The 19,091-nt window shown below is 40.8% G+C and overlaps 1 long non-coding RNA gene across 3 annotated transcripts in view; it reads right to left on the bottom strand.

Moving 5' to 3' along the window:
• The window catches only part of LOC114057082, a 39,667-nt gene that overhangs the window by 966 nt on the left and 19,610 nt on the right, over positions 1 to 19,091 (bottom strand). For 2 of the 3 annotated variants that reach the window (XR_003571126.1, XR_003571124.1), the window contains exon 4: positions 12,002 to 12,214. This is a non-coding gene — a long non-coding RNA (uncharacterized LOC114057082). Of the gene's footprint in view, positions 1 to 5,565; positions 5,711 to 12,001; positions 12,215 to 19,091 lie in introns of those variants that run through there. The other variant, XR_003571125.1, reaches the window with a different exon arrangement.

The following is a 19,091-nucleotide window of genomic DNA, read 5'->3' as shown; positions in this document are numbered from 1 at the left end:
AAATCTAATAAAATTAGGACAAACCTGAGTGAGCTAAAATTCTGTTTAATCTCTCAAACTGAATTGCTGAAAGCTTGCTGAATTCCCCAAACCTCTCTCAGGTGCCAATGAGTGAGTCAATATCATACCAAAGATCTCACAGCATAGCAGACATAAACTGTACTTCCAGAATCCCATACACACCCATAAATAATGAATCTAATGTCTCCAAAGCACTGTCAGGGAAAAAAAAAAAGTTTCCTCCAATTACAAGCATCATATTTGGTGGCCCAGAGTGCAAAAAAAGAACACAGGGAAGATTTGCATGGGGAAGGAGTGGTCACTTTAAAGGCCAGTGCCTTCCTATATTGTATATCTATATTTGCACTGAAGCAATCCAAGTCTCCTGCCTTCAAGGGAGGACCACTGACATTAGCACACTTGGCTTTGCTAGATCCTCTTGGCAAGCCGTGAGAAACTCAATATGATGGGAGAATGAAGTTTTCTTTCACCTCAGTGTGATGCCTCTCCAGAGTTTGCTTTGTAAGTGCCTGTTTTGCACTTACTTTTGTAGTGCAATGATAACTGGTGGTTTGCGTAGAAATAATCACCAGTCTGGAATAGTCCCAGACCACTTCATACCAGTGTCCTCTCATCACACCATTCAAGAGAAGTTAGGCAAGGCAATGAAGAATGACTTTGGCTGAAATTAGGATGAATTTTCCTTAAAATGGAGAACAGAATTATTTAGAGTTGAAGCACAGTGGATCAATTAGTAACTCTGTTCTTGGAAGAAAGAGCCTAGTATCTTTTATCTCAAGTTGTGAGGGCTTTGGGTTTGTATCTAAGCCAAACTATATATTTGTTGCAGAATGGAGCTCTTCAGTATGAGGAAGATAATGTAAGGGTTGTGGCATTGGGTCCATAGGTCAGAAGAAAATGTTGTCTGCAGATCAAGCAGTTCCTTTTCTTTTTTTCCCCCTATGTATTAATTTTCCTCATAGACTTCATCTCCAAGTATGTGCCTTATTTACTCTTTGAGATCTTAGAGAATTTCAACAAGGAGGTGACCAGGCCAGAAATAGGTTTCCCATAATCACACAACTGAGGTACTGTTCCCACTCATACACTTTGAGATGCTGAGTTCATAGAAAATAGAGCTGGAGGGGATCATCCAATACCTGACAGCATTCCCCAGATTTTTGATTTCTCTGTCATAGAATTACTTCAGTGATAGGTACTTTATCACCACTCAGTCAATTATCCCAACAGATAACTGTCCTTTCCTAAGTGACAAATACAGTCTAGCTATGAGAGAGACCGATTGCTTTCTTAGACATTATATGTTTTGCTCAAATACAACTTAAATGTATTTATGCTTTTCATCTTGTTTCTTCTCTGTTTATTTCTGTCTCTGTTACAAGTCATTCACTTTTTTCACTTTACCTTTCTCCCTACTACCTTACCTACCTACCTTCTACATTAAGTCACTCCCTCTCTTTTTTTGTGTTATGAACTATGTGTTCCTTGGTACCCTTGTATTTCTTTTCTTCTGTGTGTCTTTCCAAATACATGAAAAATAAACTCTCATGTGCCATCAGCCTCGCTACAGGGACTTATCTCTTGTCATCTCCCGGGGGGAGCTAAAATGCTACATTTTCATTCATTACATCAGAACCACTTTTTTTTAAAGAATGAGAAATTAAACAGTTGATTTCAAATACAGGTATAAAGGTGATGTTCTCGAAGTGTAACTGAAGAGCACAGGTAGCTATGGGAAGCACATGATATACTCTGAACATGCATATGCAGGGATAGGCATTATGTAGCCTCTAAAAAGGGAAATCAGAACTCCTGGCAATCATGGAAAACAGATGCCTGCTTCCTGCTGACTGTTGGAGTGTTTCATGTACAAAGTGAGTTAGAACACAGGTTAGAACCTGCAGGTTCCTAAACACCAGATTAAGTGACTTTATCTCAAATTTATGCCAGGGCGAGTACCATCCATAAGAGTTAAGGTGGAGCATCACCATAGGCAGAAAAATGTTTTACTTTTGTCCCCTCAAGCCGGGCCCACTGCAATATTGTAATGTACATGCAGTGCATAAGTACAGTACTGACCCTGGGGTACAGAAGGCTCCTTGGTCTAACAGGTGTATGTGGATCTCAAGATAATCTCCAAAATTCAGTGCAGCTCAAACACCAGTCTTTCTTAAAAAAACATTGCTTCTACTTATTCTTACAATTTTTCACAGAAAATTATCAGAGGCAACTACCCCTGCTATGGCAGGAAGTAGTATGATAAAAATAGGGGAAGACTAACAAAAGCTTATTCCATACTTAACAGCAGAAAACAAGTTTGTTTTCCAGCACATCTGTTTCATAGCACATTGCTGCTGCAATGTAAATTTTTTGAACTGCAGTATTTTCCCATCTGTGTTGACCAGGGTCTGTGCCTGAAAGTGCTGAGTGTCCTGGTCTGCAGCAGGACTGTTGGGGTCACCTGATACAGGAGCAGTTTGTGTTAGCCCTGAGGATCCACAGCAAAGAGGAGCTCAGACTGTGCCTCTCTGTGGAAAATCCGAACATAAGGGAAACTAAACTTGGTCTTGGGAGACAGAGGTTCTTTGTCCCCTGCATGATCTCAGACAACATCTTTCTTCTCTCCAAGCCTCATTTTTTCCTCAAAATGAGGACTGACAGCTTCCTGTCTTCTCTCTCTGAGCTCATGGCTCTTTTGGCTAGTGGCTGTTCCTGATTATGGGTAGGTCTGATGACTATGAGTCTGACCTCCAGGAGGCCTCTGGACACTTCTATATTATATTTGATAATGAAGTCGCCTGTCTTATCCAATCAAGACAAAAAAAGTAAGTCAAACCAGAGGAAACTGGCTCAGCACAAAATGGCAGCCTCAATGCAGTGAAGTCAGAGCCATTAGCTATTGACTACTATAGAAATACTGAAACTGCATCAGTGATTTCTTTTTTTAATTGCTATTTAGGGATTTAAATGAGATTTTTTAAAAGAAAGAAAGACAGAATGTTTAGTCTACAATCACTCTTTGCTGCCAATACAGGCTATCATATAAATTACTTAGACACTTTTAAAAATACATTATTTACTCAATAACCCATAATGGGTCCAGAGCTCCTTTTACACGCTATTATAGAAGTACATAATTGCTGAATTTTCAAATGGATATTTCTTCTAGGCAATAGTCTGTAATGGTTCCTTCAAAGCTCTTAGGCTTTTATCATAGGAAGGCCTAAGTAGAAAATGTTTAGTTCACCGATCATTGACCTAATAGAGAGCAACAGCTTTTTTGGAACAACTACTGTCTGTTAGGGCACATGATGCATGAATGACATTTTAAAAAATTCTTGGAAGTATGTGCTAGAGAAGAATTACTGTTCATGTGCAAAGCAAATACTGTTGATGAGATACTCAGAGTTCTTTTGTTTGGTTCTGCTTGGTTTATTTTTTTAGTTTCTGTGCAAGCCCACAAGCAAAAGAAAACAGCTGGTTTTGTGTATGAAATGCAAACTCAGTCTAGGACCCATCCGGATCAATGAGAGACACTTCAATTTTCTCAGAGGTCATCCAGCTCAATTAAAACATGTCTCAAATGAAAACACAATGTAAGAAGCTGAGTTCTGAAATCAGAGAATTAAGGGAATGCTGCAATGGGGCAAATCACATTTCTTAAAGTCATGCTGAACACAGAAAAACCCACAGGCCTATCCTGAGCTTGATCTAGAAAGAAATAGCCAACTTGACACTTTTTCAGCACTATTGCTATGAATCTCACAATTACTGAGCTGCTGTTCTCTACTTACATTTAGCTTTGAAGTGTGCTGTTTCCATTTCAAACACAAAGAAAGGTTCAGGTTCCTAAAACCTTGATATAAGAAAACACATTTTCTCTCCCTACACACTTTGGGCAGTAAAGTCCTTGGCACTACTGCCAAATAAATGTTGACTAGGTCTAAGTGCAGGACCAGCAAGGCTGAATGTGAGCTGGGTGCAGTCAGGCAGAGACCCTCAGAGAGGCTGAAGGACACCTCCAGCTCTGACCCTGATGGGCCAAGGGAGAGGTCCTTGCTGGGTGGCACAGCTCCCTCACAGACTTGGGGCCAATGGGACGTGCAGCTCACTAGAGGAGGCTACTGAATAGCCAGGTCAGGAACTGGGTGTGATCTTAACACTGTGTGCCATCAAAATCAGAACAACTATCCCAGCACAGTGCTCTTTTGTATGTGATCTGACAGCAGAAGCTCTCCCATGCCTTTCATCATTGGATTTCTCCAGCCTCATAAGGCTGCCTGGGACTCCCAGTATTCTGGCATGATTAACACAAAAAAATACAGTTGCTGGCAATTCTAATAGTTCCTTCTGTTTGATGCATCTGATCGAAGAGAAACTGAAATCACAGACCAATATGCACCCAGGCTGCACCAGTTAGCCTCATCATGCAAATGAGACACACTTGCAGGTGAACTTATTAGAGATCAAATAGGTTTAGGCACCGTGGATAATGAAGGCAGAGCGCTTATGTTGCAACAGTCAGAGCTAGAATTTAATCATGTTGTTGATACCTACTGCAGCAGCGAACAAACACAGAAACAGCCACAAAAATCAAACTGTTAGAATGAAAGGAAGGTATAAACCAGACAAATAATAAGAATAAAAAAAGACCCAAACCAAGGAGCATAGTGGTTTCAAGAAGGAAAAATTTGCATGTTAGATCTGGAAAGACTTTGAGCCCTGCTGCTTTCAGCTGAGCCCTGGATAAGTGAGGGTTGCAAGGAGAAACTGATGGGGTGTCACTGTCTGTTCCAGGAGAGAAATGGTTCCTACATACCTGTGGAGATGGCCCTGCAAGGGGAGGGGGGAATGCCAAGCAGCACAATGCTTGAAATCAACAATGGGTAAAACATAGCCCATACTGAGAAGTAGCATCTAATAGGAAAGAATTAAGAAAGGAACTGAGAAACAGCTCCTGGGGTGGAATTTATAACAGAAGTTACACAACTGACAGGCTGGATTAGCAATTTGGTAGACATTAAGAGTAAATAAGTTCTGCAGAGGCATTAGCCCCTTCTGTCTCAAAAAACCTCTCACATGTTCCCACCATCCTTTATGCAAACATCTGGTGAGACCTTGAGCAGGCCCACTAAGGTTTCCCTGTTTTAAGGAGCAAAGATGAGAATCAGCAGGTGAAACCTGCAAAATGGAAACATTTGGCTTCCTTTTGGCAGACAGAAATGGATAAAAATGCCACTCGGCATTTCTTCTAATACCAGTTGGTAGTAGAAGAGCTCCAAAGATGTCAACAGGAAGCCCTAGAGGTTACAGGGAATGATGTAACCATATGTGACATAATGCTCGTTGTAGAGATTTCCTGGAACTGATTAGTGCCATTCATGATAACAGCAGCCAGCGAGAGTGTGAGGACTGAGTGAAGGCCCAGGCAGCATTCAGGAGTTGGATATTTTTCTTTCTCTTTTAACACCATGTCTGGTCTCATTGTTTCAGATGCATAATAGAATAACTGTGTGGTATTCCCATGCAGCTTTGTCTGGGAAGACTTGGAAGCAGCACACTCACCCGCAATACGCAGCTGCTCCCACGCAAAGGGGTGCAGAGAGAGAACTGCAGAGGTGGAAAGACAACGAATACTCCAGGCTCCTCCTTCCTCCAGAATATCCTCCCCTCCATTCCTCTCTTCTTCCTAGAAGTATAAGGTGCAATTAGGTCATCCTCATCAGGATATTGTTTTATGCCTAGTCTATACACAAACACTAAGAATTGTGATCTATATTTAACAGGAGGCCTCTGATCTGTGTGAGTGGGTGGAAACTGATAGTGAGTGACATGGACACTGACAATGGCACACAAACTCCACAACACTCTTAAAACTTTTAATTGCATTTTAAAGTAATGTAACAAGGCAATGTTTAATGAGTACTTTGTTTAAGAAATTCTGACTTTACAAGCTAATTAAAGGGAAGGGAAGGTTACTGCACTAGGGCAAGAAACCCAGGCTGCTGAATGTCTTTACTACAGTAACACATAGTTCAAATTCAATTGGCAGCCTTGCAAATCTCCAGCCAGCCAGGATGAATGATTACTTTTTTTTTGACGGGCAAATAAATTATTATTATCATCATGATTATGTTAATAGAAAAAGTAAAGGATAGGCAAGTACTTTTTTTGCCAGGGCTGCTAAATTTTCATGACACTTTTTGCAAAGCTGTCATATGGCTGGGTTAGATGAAACTGGAAGACTTTATGTGCGTAACATTTAACTTTAAACATTCTTCATGGAAACTTACATGGCACAGAATTTACATATTCAATACCAGTGACAATTTACTTCTCCCATCTGAGCAGGGCTTTCAACTATGCCACTTGAACTAAATTAATAAACAGTAATTAGAGAATGTTGTGCGAGCGAGCTGTTGATGTTGAGAAGATTCTAATCAACACCTTCTTTTAAGGGCCAATTAAAGCTGAATGTATGCAATATAAACATCTTCTTGTATTTAGACATGAACTGGTGAACAAGGTAAAAAATAAAAATCAGAACAATTACAGCAGGTTAGATATGATCCAATGGAATGACGAATCTTCATTAATTGTGAAAGCAGCAGTAATTTCTAAAAACCACTGCCCACCTTCCATGGTGAAGCACTGACAACTTTTGCAAGTTAATTCTGACCAGCATAAACCTTAATGCTTCCATTGTCAGGTTTTCTCTCAAAGCAGCTCTGTAGCTGCCTCCAATTTCCACTGCAGTATTCACCTGTCTGTAAGACAACCCGGCATCTAAAGTGAGTCCAGAGCTGCAGTAGAAAGAAGGCTTCCCTGGGGGGAGGCAGTAAAGGCAAATGTAGCCATCCTATTACTGCTGCCTGTATAGCAGAGAGAGGCTCCCTGGCAGGTGATCTGGGGAAGGATTTGCACAATGCAGCCCCCACCAGCACTGCTAGTGGGAATACAAACACAAGGATGAACCTGAGTGAGAGGTAAAGCTGCCCCAAATTGTGTCCAGTGTATTACTGGGGAACAGGAGCAGTTATGCCAGAAGAGCTAATGAACTTTATGTGAGTAGCCCTTCACCCCACCAGAAAGATAAGGTGGTTTATCCTGAAAGGTGAATTTAAGACAACCCTTGTTTCCAAAATTCAGAAACACAGAGGAAGGGCCATCTGTGATTTAAACAGAGAGGATCCTTAGTGTACCAAAGGGAGCTTGCAGTAGCAAGCCAGACTTGTGTATCACCATTATGAACTGTCAGTAAGTTAAAAATAAGCATAACTTCATCCAACCCACAGCTCACTGCTTCCTAAAGCACATCTTAAAAAAAAAAATCATCTAAGCTGATGCAATGAAGCACATGCAAAATTTGTCTTCCAAGTTAGAAGATACAACAGGCTAATAAAGGTAAGGGAAACATCTGTTCCAATACTGCACCAGTATCATTTGGAGAAAATGACTGCATCACTTACAGCCGTTTGGTATCCAGAAATACTACCACAGTAATAGGATGTTGTCACCTCAGGCTCTACTGAAATCTACAGGAATTTTACTTGTTTAAGAATATGGGATTAGGCACATGATCAGTGTTTCTTCCCTTTGAAAATAAACATTTCCACTTACGATTTCTGTAGCGGTGTGAGATCATTATCTTGTGACAGTATTTTGTTCCACTGGCATTATCTCCTAATTAGCTATTTAAAAATATATGTAAGGGGGTGGAGGTGGCGAGTGGACTTGTAAACCTGACAGGTCTGATATGTTCTTACAAGCTCTGCTAATCCCAACCATTGAAATATATTAGTAAAACCAAATTAGCACTTTAAAGAACAACACAGCAAAGGCCTTGTGTCTTGAACCCCAGGAGTTCCGTGTGCAGCAGAAATGCTTTTGCACCCAGAGCAAAGCCCTTGGGCAGGGGAGGGGAGCAGAAGCAGGGAGAAGTGGGGAGCAGCATGCCTGAAGAGAGCACCATTGAAAGGCGGACGAACTCTACAGTGTGGTCAGCCCTACTTACAGTAGTATCGTCACCTAAGGTGTTTGATGGAGGACTTGTTGGAGGACTTCTAAAAAGCCAGGCACAGAGAAGTTTACCAGGAATGAAAAGATACAAGTAATACAGAGAGAAAACATCTAACAAAGTGTGTTTAATATCCTCTGCAATGTCTCCATATCCTGAGAGACTGTTGCATTTATGGGCACAAAACCATAGAAGCTTTCTCCAAGATGCTTCATAATGTTTGAGCAGGTCTGGGATCTCAGTTGTGGAATGGTAAGAAATAGGAAGATGGGTATTCTAATATGCTGGCCTCATTTCTTCTCTCAAGAGGCAGGCTAAATTCCTAAAAAACTCTCTTTGTAAAAAAAAAAAACAGGACACATATATACATGACAGGTCATTTTGGAGGTACTCAGACACATGAAGAAAGCACCCCCTTGGCAGTAGCATTCTTCTAGCCAGCAGAGATAAGAACTATGATTTGTTTCGAGTTGCCTTTAAACCTCAATTCAGTAAGTATGTTGATGATTTTCAGGGTGTTCTGAACAGTGGAAGGTGGCAAAGTAAATGTCTAAAGAATACTGATAGTGTGAGGCAGGCTCTCATCTGCCATTTACTCCAATCTCTCTGCAGTTTGATTCAATATGCAGCATGCAATATGACTTCTATTTTGATCAGATGGAATTTCTAGGCCCGATCTGCTTGCAATAACTACGATCCATCAACAACTTCACAGCAAGCAGGGAGGTTCAGAGGGAAAAAGTGATGTAAGCAGGAAGGGAATGAGTCCACATTAATGTCCTCTGTATATTTTTGGTTTTCATTGAAAGTTTTCTCTTGCTTAACATCACTTCATGAAATCATAGAATGATTTGGATTGAAAAGGACCTTAAACATCATGTAGTTCCAACCCACCTGCAGTGGGCAGGAGCATCTTTCATTAGACCAGGTTGCTCAAAGCCTGTCCAGCTTGACCAGCTTTGGTCCTTTTTTCATACCTCTTCAAGTCCACTTGGTGAATAAATTAAATTGAATTCCTCATTTGCTCTTGATAATTTTTAAATGCAAGCCAAGCCTCTTGGCTTATCATACCTGTATATCTACTTTTTAAAAAATGCTGTTGGATAATTTCTCTCTCTTTCATAGGCTGGTGCTTTGGCCCATATGCACCCTGTGCACTCCCTAAGGCTCATGCATAACTGCAATGGACGATTAGTCCAACTAAGTCTCCAGCAATTTCAATGGCTTATGCTAGAGTAGATGGGGTACAATATGTAATTTCAGCTTTTTTTGTAAGGGTTTTCAATCGTTCCATGAACTAAATCATTTTATCAGTTTCTCTCTCTATTTCTTTCTTTTTTTTTTTTTACTTTGTCCCATTAAACTACAGAACTGGAACATATTCATGAATAGTTTCTTTCTGCTTTAACTCAAGGAGTTCCTGACATAACAAAAACTGGTAATTAACTGGCTCGAAGACTTTTACAATAGCCTCTTTAAATAAGTCCTAGTATGCGGCACTTGCAGCACTGACTCCACATTGCTGATACCACTGCAATGCACCCTCTGTTAAACAAGGTTTGCTGCCCTACCTCAGCAACAATTCTTGGCTGATTTCTTCACTGCTCCCCTGCTTGGAAACACCAAAGTCCTCCCACATTTGTTTGTGTGGAAAAGGCTACCAAGGTCTTCCTGATGGCTCCCTGCTCTCAATCCACTCGGCTCTGTGGCATTTCCTTAAACACTCCATTACCAGAGGGCCACTTGCTACCAGCACAAGGACTGAGTGGCAGGTCTCCAGAGACTGGGCACAGTGGGCCTCCCTCCTACCTAGTGTCACAGCTGTGCTGTGCTGTTGGCACAGATGTATTTTGGCACATGTCTGCAGTACCCACAACCTGCTCCTGCCCCACACCTACTCAGAGCAGGAAGGATTCTTCCTGGTAGAAGAACCAGGCTTTGATTTTTCAGGTTTCACTCAGCAGTGTGTGATTTGTAGCTGCTGCTGCTTGTTGGCTCTAAGCATAGTCCATTTTGCCTACTCATGCTTATCTCCCCTGGTTACAGTACATTCTGTTTCTGATGAAAATATTACACTGATGAGTGTTTGGCTCTGCCATACTTTTATACTTCCTGCTAAGTAGCTTGAGCCTTATTGTTGCAGTTTCTAATATTTTGCATCATTTGTAGAGCTAGCAATTTAGTTTGTAAATAGCATGAAAGAAAGTTTTAATATGTATCTTCCCCCAGTGCTCCAGACAGATTGGTTGACTGTGGAACAATTACATACATATGTGCTAGCCTATATTTCTTGTAAAATCAAATCTTGTAAGGATGCCTCTGCCAGAACAAGCCATAAAGCTAGACAGGGAATGGAAAAAAACATTTCCAAATACGTACAGCTTAAGTTACAAAACTATAAAAAAATAAAGCAAAATTGAAAAGGGCGAAGGAGACAAAATGTAAACACAAGTTTTTATACACTCTCTGTAATATAGAGTGAGTGTCATTTTGACATGCTGGTATCATGAGCTGCCAATGTAGTTCAGAAAAGAAAGATATCTCCAGAATTATGGCAATGTTGCTCTCTTACATCAAAGCTAGTTACAAGATCTATGTCTGCGGTTGCCCAGCCTAACTGCTTACTTGGAAACTAAGCAAGGAGAAATAATTTCTTAAATACTTGTATTTAAAGTGTACAGAAAGATCATAAGTCTTCAGAACCACCTTTGGAAATCCCTTTTAGTGGGAGCTCACAACCACACCCTTCAGTGCAAAGAGTGCCTCAAGGCAGCTGAGAGCCCCCCCACACCTGCTGCACTCAGTCCTTCTGTAGGACGTCAATGAAGCAATTGTAGCACATCACTAAGTTGATTTTGAGCCTTTGAAAAATCTCCTCCTTAACACAAATACTCCACCACTGTCAGCTGGACACATCTAACTTTTGAATTAATGTTATTTTCCAGAGGTCAGACATGTGACAGCAACAACGGTCTTCAGCCAAGCCATGTATTTCAGGTCTGCATCTGAATTTCCCCAGAGCCCAGTACTGTTTAAATACAAGTAACTGACTCTGGCTCATCGCTAATGCAAAACTTCTGTTCTCCAGACTCCTTCAGGGCTCTGCTCGTGGCTTCCTTCCCTACACAGGCATAGGGAGACACATCCCCTCGGTGCCCTCTCCCTCAGTACACACTGCTTAGCAGGTCTGACAGACCTATCAGCCAGCATCTAGGAATAACGGCAGTGATTTTCCTTCCCATTTTGGCCCCATCCCAAAGAGTGCTGGGTGTTTCGGTGGAGCTTTAGATGGTAGCCACATGGTTTGTGAAGACTCATGGCTCCACCAAGGGCCAGAGCTGCCAGGCTGCCCTGCCACCACGGGCTGCTGGTCTGCCTTACACTCACAGGGTGGTGGAGTGAAGCAGAAGCTTTTGGAAGAGGGATAAGTGGCTGCTCACTTACATGGGTGGACAGAGGAAGACAAAGCCATCTCCACTCTGAGTATGGTCTATTTCAATTACATAGCAATTGTACAAAATACAAAACCAGCACTCTGTACAATGTTTTTTGGTGCTTATACAGATCTAGAGTGTTCAGAGGTATTTCAGGAAGCACTATTTCTGGAGGCACATGCAGCTCAAAGGTGCCTGGGCTCTGGCTTTGGTGGAAACAGTAACGTCTGTCCCACCATCCCAGTCCCTGTGACTCCAGCAGCCATTGGTTAGTTAGAGTATGCTTTGGGACAGGTCTGGTCTGTACACGGTGCCACAGTACAGTCCCCATGATAAGCAAGGCCACAGATTTCTGCAGTGCAGTTTCCCAGCAAGTCTGCTCTCACCAAATTCACGATTAACAATACCAACTAATATTGCATAAACATTGACCTTCATTTTCCCCATGCAATAATTCCATAAATCTCACTCCACTGCTGTGAACTGCTGAGAGGATTTGGGGGACATAGCCCCCCTTCTCCAGACTTACCTCCAGATGTACATGGCCAGCTCCTGGGACTTCTTTTCTATCTATCTCTCAGCACAGGTTGGGTCCAGATCTTCCGACAGCAACATTTTATTTTCCAGCCTGCTTTGTAATTCAGATAGTGTTTTGGTTCACTTGGCTGGCACCGAGTATTTTCACCACACCCGTGTCTCTTCAGACAAACAACCTCTTTTCTAACCTCTGGCAGAGCTAAACCTAGTGAGTAAGAAGAAACAGTAGTTAAGGCATAATAAATAAAGCCACCCTGAAGAAATATATACACAAAGCAAGATGAATGGGCATCATCTACCTGGACAGTGTTACTGCTAAACATGGGAGGAATAAATCAGACATGTCAGGAGCACTAGGATACCTGACAAACAGGGAATGACGTTTTTTGAAACTGTAGTTGTATCTCTTCTTGTTTGGAGCAAACACTTGTAATAGTTGTGGATTAATTTCCTTCCCATATTCAAAACAATAAAATTCAGGCACCATTTTATTAATTTCCAAACCAGTGCCAGATAAGCAGAATTGCATTTAAAAAAGTAAACACCCTGCCATAGAATTGGAGGATATGTAAGCGTTTGGGTTTTTTTTTCCTGTGTCTGTAAGAGGGGGAGGGCTTTAGCAGTATGAATAGATTTCATTTTGTAAGTTGTGCTACAAAGCACTGATAAGGCCACGGGAAAGCAGCAGAGATTGAGGCAGAGCAGGAAGAAATACCACCCATATTAGGAGACAGCCACTTACTTAGTTGCTCCCATTTAAATAAAGATGCCATTGTTCAGCCAGAAGAATGCACATATTCACAGGCTCTGCACAGAATAGCTCAGTGTATCTAGAACTCCAGAAGTGTCCAAATTACAGCCCCAGGGCCAAAACTGCCCTTAAGTCTTTCTGAAGAATGACCCTCTGCTTAATTAATCAGTGCTTTAACTGTGAGTGATCCCAGGACACCCTTTTCTCAGGCCTTTTTCTTAGCCCTGCTTGTTCAGAACAAACCTTTAAATGTTCTCTGAGTGATTTTTGACCATTTTTTCCCCTTTCAAGATTATTATTTCCTGTTTTACTGTGAAAGCTCATTAGAAATGAAGACCAGAATCTAGATGATCTCAGTTCAGTTTACTTGGATAGGAAATGACTGACTCAGGATGGAGAGACATTGGCTTCCTTTCAAGGCCTACCAAAAAAGATTAAGTCCATGGACTCCCAGAATACTGCTACTGCAATTTGCTTTCCATATGCTATGTAAGAATTATAGCAGGGCTGTTGAGTTTGTACATGCTATTTTGTTAGTCATATTTGATCCCATCACCATAACTCCAGTTGTTGTGCATGGGATCTTACCAAAATCTTGTTTCCATTTCCTCCGCACAAGACAAGTATGAATTTTCAGAACTGATAACTCCTTCTTGCTGTCACAGGCCAGGTCGTCTGGATTCTCAAAAAGTTGGATTTTTTGTTTGTTTGTTTTTATGGTTTTTTTTTGTTTGTTTGTTGTTTTGTTTTCTGCCTGGAGTAGAACTGAGATTTGATAGCAACTAGAAATGCATGAAGGCAGTGAAAAACATTTGCAAAATTTCTCTCCAGATTGGACTCTGCCTTGTCTATCTAGCTTTTATTATAAAATTCACCCTATTCTAACTGAAGTTAAACAGAGAAAGTCAAAAGATGTTGCTTGAAATGAAATTGGCAGCATCTTTTTTTTTTTTAAACAGTGATCTTTACAGTGAAAACCAAATTAATTTTGACCATCTTTATAAAGTTGTAACAAAATATAAAAACTAAAAAATGTCAAGGCTTTAAAAAAGTTAGCATGAATGTTTTGAAAAGGTATAATGATAATATAATCTGCAGCTGGGGAAGCTAGAGCCATACTGTTTGATAGGCCCTATCTTATGATATCCAATATTAAGCTAAGTAAAATGATATGACCGGATGGCCTAACTAAATTTAGTAGTCTGGTGAATTGCCACTCTACTAAATTTAGTCAGCCCATAATGGGCATTAGATATCTACAGCCCAAATGATAAAATCTATCTTACTTTTTTAGGCTCTTGGTGAATGCCCAACATACTATGTTGCACTATTAAGAAAGAAGTAAATCTGCAAGGAAAACCACGGGAAGGGGGGAACCAGGAACTTAAGGAACACAGGAGACATCAGGGTGTGTAAATCCACTGCCTCGTGCTCAGCATTACCCTGGCAGCAGGACAAAGAGCAAGAGTGCTCCCCAGATACGTGACCTGAAGGGAGAAGAGCTCTCTGGGTGCCCTAATCCTCCCCACTGTAAAGGTGCCACTCCAAATGTAACTTTATGGGAAGAACAGTGGTTACAGGTGGGAACTGGGCTCTCTGGGCCTTGCTGCTCCTACAGAACATAGGCTGGCTGTGTTTTCTTACCATTCTTCTATATTTTCCATTCTGGCCTTTGTAATCCTGGTGGCGGACAAGGAAGTATATTTCTACATAGATTTCCATGCATCTGTGAGCCAGCTTTACAGCTATGAAAACTGCTAAGTCATTTTTCTCAAAAACATATTTGAGGTGTTACTTACACAGCTCCTGCTGTTTCGGGGTATTTCTTCTCAGTCCATGGGTGCTGTGACCTCTCTACTGGTGTGAAACCACGCAGGACACATTTTTTTATTAAATGTGAAACACAATAAGGCTAGAAGCTTTTAAAAATTCTGCCATTAACAAGTAGAGAATAGAAATTGGACATGAAAAGTAATCACTGTAACATTATTCTCGTGTCCTTAAAAAGAGTTGCATCCTTCTGCCCTCATATAAGAAGCTACTGAATGCCCTGTGTTACTCAGTGATACTTCCTAATTACAGACAAGAAATAGTGTCCTTGTCCTCACTTCAGTCCCCAGTACAGCAACAGAGAAACAGACATCATATTCAGCAGGTTCTACAGATCTACTTTTATGCTGAAGGTTTAATATCATAAAAAGTAAGCTTTGATCCCCTCCCTGCAATAGGCAAATTTAACCTGTCTGAAGTTCTGTATGCATCATTCTCTGCAAGAAACGATTTTATCGATCATAGCTGGTTGTACATGTTCAACAGTCAGAGAGAGACTGGCTTTAAAGAATAATATATCTCAAATTAATCAGTATAGAAATTCCTCATTTCCTTAACCATTTACACGAAAATGGTACAAATAGATCCTTGGAAAAATGCTTTGTCCTTTTGTGGGGGAGCTTCTAAAATGGTAGCTACGAAGTAGGTGTGAAAATAAGATCATTACACCTATTATCTGTATGTACTCCATCCATGTAGATACAGTGTTTAGGAAACAAGAGAAAGAAGAAGAACAGGATCTCAACATTCAGAGCATTTCATTAATTTGTGACATTCCAATTTTCAGTTAGAGTTTGCCCTCTTGCAAGGTTTTTAAATCTAAGTTCCAAATAAATGGTTGTGGCAAATGTGGTCACTTGCTCTGAGTTCTCTCCTCAGAACTTTTGGAAAGGTTGGCTTTTTGACCCCAGTTGCATTTTGAGGTTGTGTAGGGCTCAAACACACAAGACTATCACAGATATCACAACGTGCACCTCTACCAGTGCCCCCATTGAGGTGCCAGCCCCCCCACCTCAGAGGGGCTGTCACAGAGGAAACAGACACCAGAGAATCCTACCTCAGCACCTAAACACATTGGGAACCAGGGTGCCCTAGTTCTGCTGTTCACACAGTAACTTGTTTTTCTTTTTATAATTATGTCTTAATCATTCTTTATGCTGAAATAATCATAACATATTTACAGCCAGACTCTATTTTAATTTTTGTCTTCAGATCACTTTCTATGTGGCCTCATACTGCCATTCTCAGCCCAAATGACACCCTTCCTATCAAAGCCAATTTGGATTTCTTTTCTCAGACACAAGTCTCCACGGTATTTCTGTCAAATGATTTACTCAAGTTCAGATGTTGCAAATAGATCTGCTGGTGTAAAGAGGCAGAGCAGTAACTCTGGATCTGACCCAGCCTGCATTGGGTTTCTCATCACTGTAGTTTGTAACTCTATAATGAAACCTCATTTGTGTAGCTTGGCTTCATAACCCATCAGACTTGATGCTTGCCTGCTCACTCCAGTTGTGCTCCTTGCTTTTAGTACAGATGAATACTTACTAGCAGGTAACCACTAGCATCATTTTTCCAAAAATCATTAGCTTTTTTGTAGCTGTTGCTTTTTCTTTTCTGATATGATTTTCCCCTTATCCGCCATGGGTAAATATTTGGAAAAATGCGTTAGTTTCTCACAGATCTTTGGAAGAGTTTCATCTAGATTTGCTCATTTACATATATTCATGTTTTACAAGTTTTCTCCCCCTCACTTTTTAATCAAACCCCCGTTTTCAGAAGGTTTCCACTTCTTCCGAATTGTCAGTCCTTATTATTTTTGTTAAAGACTGATTTTTTTCTTTAAAAAAAAAGCAGCTCCACTGCTCATCCATTTTAAAATCATAATTAACTTCATCTCCTTCCTCATTTGCTAATGGGTCTATTTTCTCTCCAGTATTTCCTTTTCCCCTGGTACACTTATAAAGTCTCTCTTGTTTCTCTTATCCCCTTTGGCTAACTTTAACTCATTCTGCCTTAAGCTGGGGAAAGGGAGACCTTCCCAACACAGTACTCAGAACTTCCACACCATTTTATACTTTCAAAGTCTTTTGCAGACATCAACTCATTAACTTTCATAACATGCCAGCGAGATAGAGAAGTATTTATAGCTTTATTTTGATGCGGAAAAGGAAAGAGAGGTCCTGAATAATCGATGCTGTCTGCAGAGGGGGCTGCTCCAAGGACCAAAACCCCTGTCTGTGTGCCCAGGCAAGTAGACAACTAAACCTGTTGGTGGGCACAACATCATCAATAGGAAAGCTGTAAAGCTGAGCTCGGGAAGAGAGTGAAAATTTTGCTTTCAGCTGCCTTTATTTCAGTTTATATTTTAGGTGAAGACTCCACAGATGTTACTCACCTAAGTTTCTGTTCAGTTCTGCTGGTCAGATGCTCCCATATGATATTAATACATCTGGCCAAAAAGGCTGTGAGAGAAAGCAGTGCAATTGTTTGCCCAGAGGATATTTTTAAAAACCTGTTGTTACTTTGTAAAATTATCTGACAAACATCTTTACTCTTTGATAGCCATTACTCTTAGAAAAACAATTTCAAAACCATATGCTCAAGGTGCTTGAACTAAAGTTTAACTAGCCCTGTTCACACACAGGCATATCAAGGGTTAGGTTTATTTTCTCATGAAAATATGACAGCCAAGGCTTCCTGTAATTTTCTTTAGTTTCATTATACCCACACAGCATTATACAGAATTCTCACAGTGTTTCTTAGCTTATGGTCCATGGATCACTGGTGGGCTACATGAAATCAGGAAGTGGTGGATGAAACAACTGAACAATTTCTGAGAAAGACCGAAAGCCTAAGCCACGCAAGCACGTTCAAGTGAGCAAACAAAGTGAAGGGGGTGGAATCAAATTAACAAATGAACAATCAAAGCCTATCTGAATTTTTTGTTGGTTTGCAAATGAAAAGCATTGTGGTTAGACGCACAACACAGCCTGGGGATATTTTTTTCATGATCTTAAACAGTGGTTAAACACTGCTTTGCGTGTCTGGAAATCTAAAAAGTTAAATGATTTTCATGGGGCTCTTTTCTTCTAAGCTGTTGTCAGCAACGTCTTCATCACCCTTGCTTGAACTGTGGTGCATCACAACACTGCTCCCTAGAGCTTATTGCAATCCTGCCCCTTACACTGGCTGACCAAGGGATCCTTACTGAGCCCTCTGAGGAGTGCTCTCCCTTCCCATTCTGCCCATGCTGCCCTCTATGCCCACCATGCCTCTCTCCTACAGGCACAGCCCCTTCCCAGGGGCTTCCAGAGGGCAGCAAAAGCTGGTGCCATGCTGCAATTTATGGGACTGGCAACCAGAAAAGGTACAGAGCTGTGATTTTTCTCCTTCCTGGTGGACTTCCTAGGGTGGAAAGTGAGATGTGATGGTCTAGTTCCTTCACCTCCAGGGCCTTTTCTAGAAGGAGGTCCAACTGAGGTCCTGGATCTCCATTTGTGTGTGTGTGTGGGTGTATGGGGCAAGGGGAAAGCAGGGGAAGTACCCAAGCCCTAAAAATGACTTGGTTACATTCTACTGAGCAGGAGAGGCTCAGCACAGAGCCTGTTTAGCAGTCCCAAATTATGATGGCTAAGTATGCAGTTCAGATGTTTATGAAGGTTTCTTTCTGATGCTTGAAAACATGCATCTGTGCTTCCAGTTCAAGTTCTCTCAAAATTTGAACAAAAAGCTTGTGAAGTTCAGCATCCTCCAAATTGCCCCATACAAGTCACTACTGAAACCATATCCAAATGGCTCCCCCCTGCCATACCTTCCACAGAAATGACCTAAACTTTGTCAGGTTCACATGTCCCTAGAGATGATCTCATTTCACTGCTTCAAAAGAGCTTTGGTCTGCACAGCCTGTAGCAGCAAATTTACACTTCAAAAAGCAGACAGCTTTTTCCACATCTTATTCACTTAATGGGTGAGAATGTAAAATTAGTTCCGTTGCTGATGAGGACCTTGAGCCAAATGAAAAGTGTTCATTTGTCAGCACAGACTTACAGCCTGAAACATGATTATATAGCTAATCCAATAATGGGTTTTGATGCTGAGCATTTATTTATATACAGTATGTCTTGTTATCTGTTGATAATCAGGCTCTACAATTTACTCTCTTTTGTGTCATTAGTCAGAGCAACATCTTCCAGACATATTACATTTGTGTGTCAACATACAAACACACACAGAACCTCCCAGACCAAAATGCTCTCTTTGCCTCTTTTCCTTGTAACAGCATTTGAATTTGAGCTTTTATAGTTTAAAATATCAGTAGGAAATTAATCATTTTAGACTGAAAACCCCTCTGCATCTTAGAAGTCTTAATAGATTAAAATTTGAAACATAAATTTTGTTTCCTTATCTATAACATCATATGAACTGATTTATTCTTTTTTTGCCTGATGTGAATACCAGCACCTAATTATTTCAGGTATAAATTTGTATACATCAAATG

The sequence above is a fragment of the Empidonax traillii genome, unplaced genomic scaffold (assembly GCF_003031625.1).
Source record: "Empidonax traillii isolate 1590-97213 ecotype Southwest subspecies unplaced genomic scaffold, ASM303162v1 scaffold114:size1751661, whole genome shotgun sequence".
Lineage (NCBI taxonomy): Eukaryota > Metazoa > Chordata > Aves > Passeriformes > Tyrannidae > Empidonax > Empidonax traillii.
Note: the sequence above shows the minus strand (reverse complement) of the source record. Positions and strands in the feature narration are given on the sequence as shown.